This window comes from Equus asinus, chromosome 3, assembly GCF_041296235.1.
Source record: "Equus asinus isolate D_3611 breed Donkey chromosome 3, EquAss-T2T_v2, whole genome shotgun sequence".
In the NCBI taxonomy this organism is placed as follows: domain Eukaryota; kingdom Metazoa; phylum Chordata; class Mammalia; order Perissodactyla; family Equidae; genus Equus; species Equus asinus.
Genome location: NC_091792.1, coordinates 160,024,634 through 160,033,134, shown reverse-complemented (window position 1 = coordinate 160,033,134; position 8,501 = coordinate 160,024,634). Strand labels below are relative to the sequence as shown.

At 61.5% G+C, this 8,501-nt stretch overlaps 1 protein-coding gene across 2 annotated transcripts in view; it reads left to right on the top strand.

Moving 5' to 3' along the window:
- Positions 1-5,288: 5,288 nt before the first annotated feature.
- The window catches only part of SH3BP2 (SH3 domain binding protein 2), a 39,593-nt gene continuing 36,380 nt past the window's right edge, over positions 5,289-8,501 (top strand). Inside the window, exon 1 of one of the 2 annotated variants that reach the window (XM_044767937.2) lies at positions 5,289-5,418. The gene's annotated coding sequence lies outside the window, so the exon portion shown is untranslated. The remainder of the gene's footprint in view (positions 5,419-8,501) is intronic. The other variant, XM_044767936.2, reaches the window with a different exon arrangement.

Genomic DNA, 8,501 nt, shown 5'->3' with positions numbered 1-8,501 from the left:
TCAGCCTACACCCTCTCTCAGGCTGGCTGAGAAAGGAGCAGGCCCTGACCCACACACTCAGGCCAGGCCAGTACTGGGCGTGAGGGGCAGCGGGGCAAGTCGGACACAGGCCCTGGCCTCCAAGTGGTCACAGTGAGCAACCTGGCCAGAAGCCCATGGACTGGGGCCACCCACTGAGGGCAGCCTCTGAGCAGAGCCCTCTGCTGGACAATACTGGGACCCAGAGCTCGGGAAGAGGGCCATGCCCCCAGGAGCCCCAGCCTGGGCAGGGGGAGGATGGTGAGGAAGTCTAGCGAGTTCTGTGCAGTGTGGCGGGTGAGGCTGGGATGTAGATGGGCATCTGGGCAGGAGCCTTGGGGGACTGAGAGGCCTCCTGGGGCAGTGATACTGAGCTGGCTCTCCTAGGAGGGACGTAAGAGGTTCGAGGGGCAGAGGGGAAACCAGCTGCAGGAGCGCTAGCATGGAATCTGGATGATCTCTAGCCCAGCATACAGGCATCCCGAGAGCCATCCTCCACGACCCACCCTCTGGCCCTGGCTCCCACTCTGCTGCTTTCTCCTTGGTTCCAGCAAAAGAAAAAACACCCCCACCTCCCACCCGGGGCAAAGCAGCACGAGAGAGCACTGGAGGCAGGCGTGGGATTCAGGAATGGCCCGGAGCCTGAGGTGGACGGTTCCTGCCCTGCCTGTCCTCCCTGCCAGTGCACACACTGACAGCGGGTTCCCTGGAAGAGGTCCCTGCCCCGGGCCCTGTCCTCGAAGCCACCGCAGCAGCCTGCTGCCTATGTGTATGAGGCCCAGCCCTCCTTCCCCGGCTTCCCAAGAACCCAGCAGCCAGCGCTCCCTTCAACCTCACTCCCCCTCCCTCACCTGCAGGGCTGTGTGGCCAGAAGCCCTGCCCAGCTCCTAACGGGCTCCCTCTGGAGGGGGCTAGGGGATGGGGTGGGAACTTGTTCTTCACTGTCCCCAACTGAGCAGGCCAGCTGCCGGAGGGCACAGTGGTGCAGGCCATGGCCTTGGCCCTGTGCCGGAACAGGCCTGCCAAAGTGTTCCGAGCCCCCTTCCCCTCGCCACACAGCCAGCCTGGCGAGGGGGTGCTTGGTGTGACCACAGGGCTACGCCTGGGGTTGGGATGGATAAGAAGAGTGATGCTTCCAGGGTCCTCTGGACATGGGGGCTCGTTGGGCTGCTCTGCCTAAACCCGACCTTTCCCTGGGCCACCCCTTGAAGGCCCTGTCTGGTGACTCACCAACCATTTGTTGAGCATCTACTCTGTGCCAGGAAGGCCGTGAGGCCCTGGGGAAGCAGCAGTGACTCGGGCAAGCGGGGTCCTGACCTTGTGAGATGATACTCCAGAGGGTGCCCGACCCTATCAAAAGAAATATATAGGGGTTCAGAGGAGGACAGGGGAGGGAGGGAACATGAGGACAGTGGACAGCTTTAAAAAGAGAATTAAGGAGAGAACTGTCTACTGAAGTGATACTGAAGCAGAGACTGAGAGAACTGAGGAGGTGAGCCATGCAGAAATCTGGGGGAAGAGTGATCTAGGAGGAGGGAATAGCAAGTGCAAAGGCCCTGAGGTGCAAACGTGTCTGACATTGGAGAATCAGCAAGGAGGCCAGCGCAGTGAATGCAAAGTGGGAACTGGGAAGAGAGGAGCTCAGAGAGAGAACAGCAGGACTGTGTAGGCGAGTGCCATAGTGAGGACTTCGGCATTTGCTCTGGGAGATTCCAGAGTGGAGAAGTGACATGATCTGACTGGCATTGTGACTGGATCCCTCTGGTGTGACCATGGACCTACCAGGCAAGGACAGGAGTAGGAGACCAGATGAGAGAGGATGGGGCAGGGAGGGGCCAAGAAGGCGCAGGATCCCAGGTGTATTTTGCACATAGAGCCACCAGGACTTCCGGACAGACAGGTCATGGAGTGAGAGGAGGAGAGGCGTCAGGAATGATGCTGAGGTTGCAGGCCTGAAATGGGGAAGGCTGGGGAAATGAGGTGCTGGCTTTTGGATGTGTTAAACCTGTGATGTTGAGACATCCAGGATTTTGAGCCTGGTGGTCAGTGCAGAGGCAGGTGCTGGTGACGTGACTTTGCACATGGTCGGGATTCAGGCAGGCGCTGCTTAAAGCCCTGAGACTTTTGGGGAGGTGGTAACCCCTGGGCCACCAGCAGATCTTGCTTCTCCCATCCTGATCTTAGCAGGGTCCTCCCTCTCATCCCCACTGCAGCTGCCTCTGGGTGCCTGGGCTCTGGCTCAGCCCACCAGATCAGCAGCCATGGCTACGCTAATGATGAGCACGGCAGGGGGACCGGCCCTGCGCTTTGGCCGACATCCTGTGAGTGTGGTTCAGGCCTTCAACACAATCGTGCTCTGGGGAGGCCAGGTCACTCCTCTCCCCTAGCCAGCCGGAAGTCCTTGCCTCATTTCTGCTCACCTGCAGTGCTGGGCCTGCCTGTACACCCTCCCCAGCAGGCAGACCCTCCTTCTCACCCATACCTGTCCTGCTACCTCCCGTGGGAACCCCTGGGTGCCAGCTCCTCTGGCCTCTGCCTCCTGCAAGTCCTGGTTCAACAGGCTGCTCTGAGCTGCCCTGAGGTCCTAGCCAGGGTCCTCACCCCGCACAGGCCCTGCGGTTAGACTGGTGAGGGAGGAGAGGAGCAATGTGAGTGGTCAAACTCTCTCCAAGGTGGAGGCTGCACCCTGTGCCCCGTTTGGCAGAGAGGCCCTGCACGCAGAGGTGGATTTGCAGCCCTGGGTGATAATTCTCTGGGGTACCCGATCTGTCCAAACTGTATGCAGTAACCCTGATGATGAGGCCTCTCAGTCCTAGTCTGCCATCTGTCACCTTGGAGCGTGGCAACTGAAGCCAGCGCCTGCCCACCTTGGTGTGCTCTGGCCGGAGGCACCAAGATCTGGCTTTGCTCCATTCTGTTCCCAGTCTCTGTCTCTCACCCCAGCCACACACTCCAGGAAGAGGTCATTCACAGTGACACGATGGTGTCTGCTCATGTGTCCATCTGCTTCCTCCCCTGAGCCACAAGGGTGGAGATTTCCCTACATCATCTTAGTGTCCCAGGGCCCAGTGCAGGGCCCGCTTGGTCCGCTGCACCAGACGTCAGGGAACTCCAGTGTCCATCTCCAAGGTAGTGAGCACTCTGTCAGGAGCTCTGGCCCAGTTGAGCAGCACTGAGCCCCCTCCACGTGGGGCCCTGTTCCAGGAGAGGGGTGACCACATGGGGTGCTAATGGTGGCTGAGCCTGGCCACTTCCACAACTGCTTCTGTGGGCTGGGAGTGGCAGGATTTCAGCATCTCTGGGGTCCAAGTCCAACCCTGAGAGCTGAACTGGGCTGTGAGTGGGTGGGGTCACAGACTGGGACCAGGGTGGGGGTGGTCCTGGGTCAGACAGGGCAAGTATCTGTCAACCCTGGGGGATGAAGGGCTGGAGTACCGGGCCTTCTGCTTGCTTCCATCCTCCCCCAAACTTCTCCTGCCATCTCTCCAGTGGATGGACCCCTGTTGTTTTCCGGATGGGGAAACTGAGGCCCTGCTGTCTGAAGACTGTCCCATAGCCTTGCCCGCCTCCGGCCACCTGTCCCCTGAGTTGCCCCTTCCTCTCCAGTGGTCCTGCCTTGATCCTTGTCTCTTCCCAGTAGGCAGGGTCCTCTCCCCCACGACTGGACTCAGGGCCTGGCCACGTGGTTTTCTGGCCTCTTCCACTTTCCCCCACCCCTGGTTAACTAATCTGACCCTGACTGTGTGTCACCAGCTGGGATGTGTGCTGTTGCAGCCAGGTCTCCCCTCTCTGGGGCCTGGGACCTGTTGCTGGGCAGCTCTGGGACAGGTGGACAGTGACAAGCTTTATCAAGCTGCAACTCTGGGCACCCCCATGGCCTGGCTACACCTCTTCAAGGCCTTGAGGAACTTTGGCCTCAGCATAACCCAAACCCAGCCCCTGCTGCCCCTGCATGGTTCAGAGCTGCCAGTGTAGCCATTGCTGCTCTATGGGACTCTGGCCCCTCATGTCCTGTGTAGCACAAAGGGGCAAACCTTGGCCTCTTACCTGGACAAGGTTCAGCCTCTGCTGGGCTGGCCTTCTGTCCTCCCCTCAAGCCCCTTCAGGCCCTGGCCCAGATCCTGTCCTTCCCTGCTCACAACTTCCTAGGCTCTAGGACTGGAGGTCCAGCCCCTACTCCTCATGGGGATGACCCTCCCCTCCTCCTCCTCATGCCCCAAGCAGTTGACCTCTTCCCTGGAAGGTTCCACTCATCTACATGCTTGCCGGCCTTGCTCCCTCTCCCTAGAACACCGTCACTCTATCTGCACTGCTCACATGGCCTACCTGGCCCTTAGGGTTTCCCCCAGGAAGCATTTCCTCCCTGAAAGCCCCTTCTCCTAGGAGACCTGCCAAGCCCCTTTCTTCCTAGGCCCCTACCCCTTAAACAGGGTTATCTAGGTCTACAGCTGGACTTGTGTCCCCACTCTTGTGTCCCCACGGCTGTATGGAGGGACCTTGTTGGTTGGGAGCCTCCCAGGAGGCAAATTGAAAAGTACCCTGTTTTCTGGGCCTCACGGCTTTGGCGCGAGTCCCCTGGGCCACGGGAGTTCAGATCTGGTCCAAGGTCTGTATTCTGGTTTGGAAGTGTCTGAAAAGCGCCCTGGAGGCTCTTTAGAAACAAGGGCAAGGTTCCAGAGGTTGAGTTCCCAGCAAGCGCTCTTCTGCCAGTGGGGGTTCATCCTGTGCCCCTGCCCGGGGCCTCTTGACCTGAGTCAGACCCACGAGGCAGGGGTGAGGCTGGGGTTGGACACTGCCTCCTCCTGCAGGGTCAGGATCATAGGGTGGCGGGGGCGACGCCTCCTCCAATGGGGCCACCGAGCGTCACGGGGCCGGACACAGACAAGGAACAGACACGCTCCTCATTCGTTCCCTCACCTGCATTTACTGAGCACCTACTGTGTGCCGTGTGGACGGTGACATCCGCCTTCTCCTCCCCGGGAGCGGGGGTGGGGAAGGGTGGGCGCCCCTCGCACCCTGAGGCCCCGGCCCCGCCCTGCGCCCACCTTGTACCCGGGAGGACCGCGAGCAGCGCCCGGGGCCTCCAGCTGGCCAGAGGAGTCTCGAGGGGGGCCCGCGGCGGGGCGGAGACTGGGCTCCAGAGGAGGCGGGGCCGTGCAGATGGGGGCGGGACCGAGGGTCAGGGGAGGCGGGGCCGGAGGGGCGGGGCCCGGAGTCAGGGCAGGCGGCGCCCGGCGCACGGGGGCGGGGCCGGGGGCGGGGCCGGGAGCGGGGCCGGGAGCGGGGCGGGCCCGGCGGGACTGAGCGCCTGGCTTCGGGCCGGGCGGGCGCGCCTGGCGACCGAGCCGGGAGACGCCGCCAGGACACGGGGCCCGCGGGCCGGGAGCAGAGCCGCTGCGGGTAAGGCACGGCGGCGGGGCGCGGACGGGCAGGGCGCGATCGCGTCCCCCGGGCTGGCCGGGGTCCCCGGGGCCACGGTCCTCGTCGTAGGGCGGGCGGGGGGCGGTCAGCTGCGGTGCGCGGGGAGCCTGATGGCGCCATTGCCTGAGGAAGCGCGCGGGTTCGGGGTGCAGCCAGGAGGCCTAGGGGTGAAGGGCGGTGGCGTCCCGTCTGTCTCGCGTCTCTCTCGTCCCTCTGGCCACCGCTTCCCCAGACCCCTCGGGTTAGCGGGCCGCCGCAGGCCCCCATTACACAACCCATCCGGCCAGGCCTCCAAAGACTCAGGCAGGGAATTTGCTCCCACCTCCTCCCAGTAATCCAAACTTTCCTTCCCTCTGCCCGCTCAACAAAGGTGGGAGAAAAGACACCTGTTGGAGCTGATTCACACTGAAGCCCAGTGGCTCTGGGGAGTCTGCGACTCTTACTATGGGGAACAGTGAGTGTCAGAGAGGACGGCAGAGTGTATGGGAGAGTGGGGGTTGGGGTCAGCCCATTCCACATGTACTCCCGGCCCCTCCCAGCAGCCCAGCTCTTTCCTGCTACTCTGGGCCTTGGCATCTCCTGGTGAAGCCATGCTGACAGTCTGCTTCCTCTGGCGTGTTGAGAGGGCCTGAGCCCTGCTTCAGTGTGCCCGCCTGGAGCCCAATCCCTTTGCCACCCTGCGTGACCCTGAGTGCCTCACATCCTCTCTCTGTGCCTCGGTTTGCCCACCCATCAGTGCTGGTGACATCTGTGCCTGCTGATCGGATGGGCATGCTGAGTGAAGTGCCCGTCAGAAGTGGACCTGGCCTGGGGCAAGGGCTCCATGTGGGACCACAGGGATTGCTGTGTGGATAACACACATAGGATCTTGCTGTTGAGGCATGTAACCAGGCCCCAGCACAAAGGGGGCTCAGGAAATGTTACGTGCTGCAATGATGACGATGAAATGTGTAGAATTTTTTCACGGCAGTCTGAGGGCTGAGGGAGCATGTAAGCCCTGGAGTGGGAGCAGGATTCCAGGTTGAAGTCCAGCCTGGCACTCATTGTGACCCCAGGTCAGCCCCCTGCCCTCTCTGGCCCAGTCTCTGAAAGACCAAAGAAGGAGCTGGGTTCAATCACTTCCTGGCTCTCCCCCTACTGTGTCCTTTACCCAGGACACCCATACAGGAGGCCCCCCTGGGAGCCAGGGCTCCACTCCAGATGTGACAGAGGGCCAGGATGGGGGCTCCAAGGGGTGAGAACTCTTTCAAACTCCCCTCCTCTGCTCCTCCTCCCATTTCTTGTCTCTGTGCCCCCATGTTGGGGCATACCCTGGGCAAAGGTGGCAGGCAGAAGGACAGACCAATGGACGACCCAGTCCAGTCCTGGTCAGCCCTCAGGAAAGAGGGATGCTGACAGGGTGCCTGGCCTTTTCGAGGAGTCCCTCAGGCCTACAGAGTCAGGGAGGAGCCCACCAAGGAGACCAGCCTAGGAGAGATAGAAGGAGGGTGGGCGGGCTCCAAACCTGCCTTGGCTCTTCCTGTTCACATGGACAGAGGAAAGGGAGGTGCTGAGTCAGCCCCCAGCCCTCCCCCGACATGGATACATGCATGCATGCAGGCAGGCCTACAGATGGTAAGCCTGAGGGAGCCCAGAGAGGCAAAGTGGCCCAGGCTTGGCCACAGAGGGGCTGGGTCCTGGGTTTGAATCCGGCTGCCACCATTTACTCGCTGTGCGGTCTTGGCTAGGAGGCTTCACACTGCTGAGCCTCGGTTTTCTCATCTGTAGAGTGGGGGTGGTAAACCACTGTCTGCCTCATAGCTGGTTGTGGATGTCCAAGGGGCTGCTGGTGGCGTGTAATTGGTGTTCAGTGACAGAGAGCCGCTGGGGGTGCTTTCCCCAGCCTGCACTGCTGGACAGCAGGGACAACTGGACCACCTCTTTTTGAGGGTAGGGGTGGGACCAGGCCTGGAGAGGCCTGGGGCAAAGGGCAGGCTTGCAGGTTCCCACCTGCTTGGATCTCGTGGCAAAGCCTGAGTCTATCAGAAGCAGCCAGATTGGGGAGCCACCTGGGTCCTCCTGGCTTCTGTCCTTGAATCTCTGTTGTGGGGCACCAAGAGTCAGTGACTGTGGCAGGCCCCACCCTCCCCTCACTGGCTGGCTATTAGGTGGCCTCGGTAAGCCCTGAGCACACGCATATACGGTTCTTTAATAACTCATGTAGCATGGCCAGCCCTGGGCAGCCTAGCTGAAGGAGGTGGGCCACAGGTGGCCGGTGAAGGCAGGGTTTGCAATCAGGTGGAGGACTCTGAGCCATGGCAGACAGCCGTGAAGGTACGGACAGACTCAGCCAAAGGCTGGCAGTGGGGAGGGTGGCATACCAGTTTGATCAGAGTGGCCTGGTGTGCGCTGGATGAGGTGAGGGTGTCGATGGAGATGTGGATGAAAGTGCAAAGGGGTCTAGGAGGTGGTGGTGGGGGTCTCAGGATGCTGCAATCCTCCCTCCAGGGTGGGTGGCCTCTCTCCAGAAGGCCTCTGGATCTCTCCAGTGGCCCTGCCCAGGCATCCAAGGGCTAGGGACAGTCCCACATGTGGGCTGCCTAAGTTCCAGAGGTTGCGGGGGAGCATTCTGGGCTCTTTGTAGCCTTGGGCAGGCAGGCCCAGCAGTGCAGCCTGGTCACCCTCTTCACCACCCCTTCTCCTGTGCACAGGAGGGCAGACAGGATAATGCCAGGAGGAATGGAGCTGCCTCTCAGCCACGGGCCAGGAGACCTGAGCCTCTTCAGTGAATTACACTTCCTGACTCCAGGTGACAGAAGCCCCTGGCTCTGGGCCACACCAGCAGATTTGGGCTCAGGGGCCAGGCTCCTGAGCTGCACCTGAACTCCAGGAGCTGTAGGCATGAAGGGCAAGTCCAGGCTGGGCTCTCGTCAGGAGGGGGCCTCACCATGCTTGAGGTGGCATGGGCTCCCAGGAGGGGCTGGAAGATCCCCCCCGACACACACACTCCTTTGCCCAGGCAGCAGAACTTCTGAGGTTCCAGCTCTGAGGCCACCTGAGTGGTCAGCCCCTGCTTGCCCCCG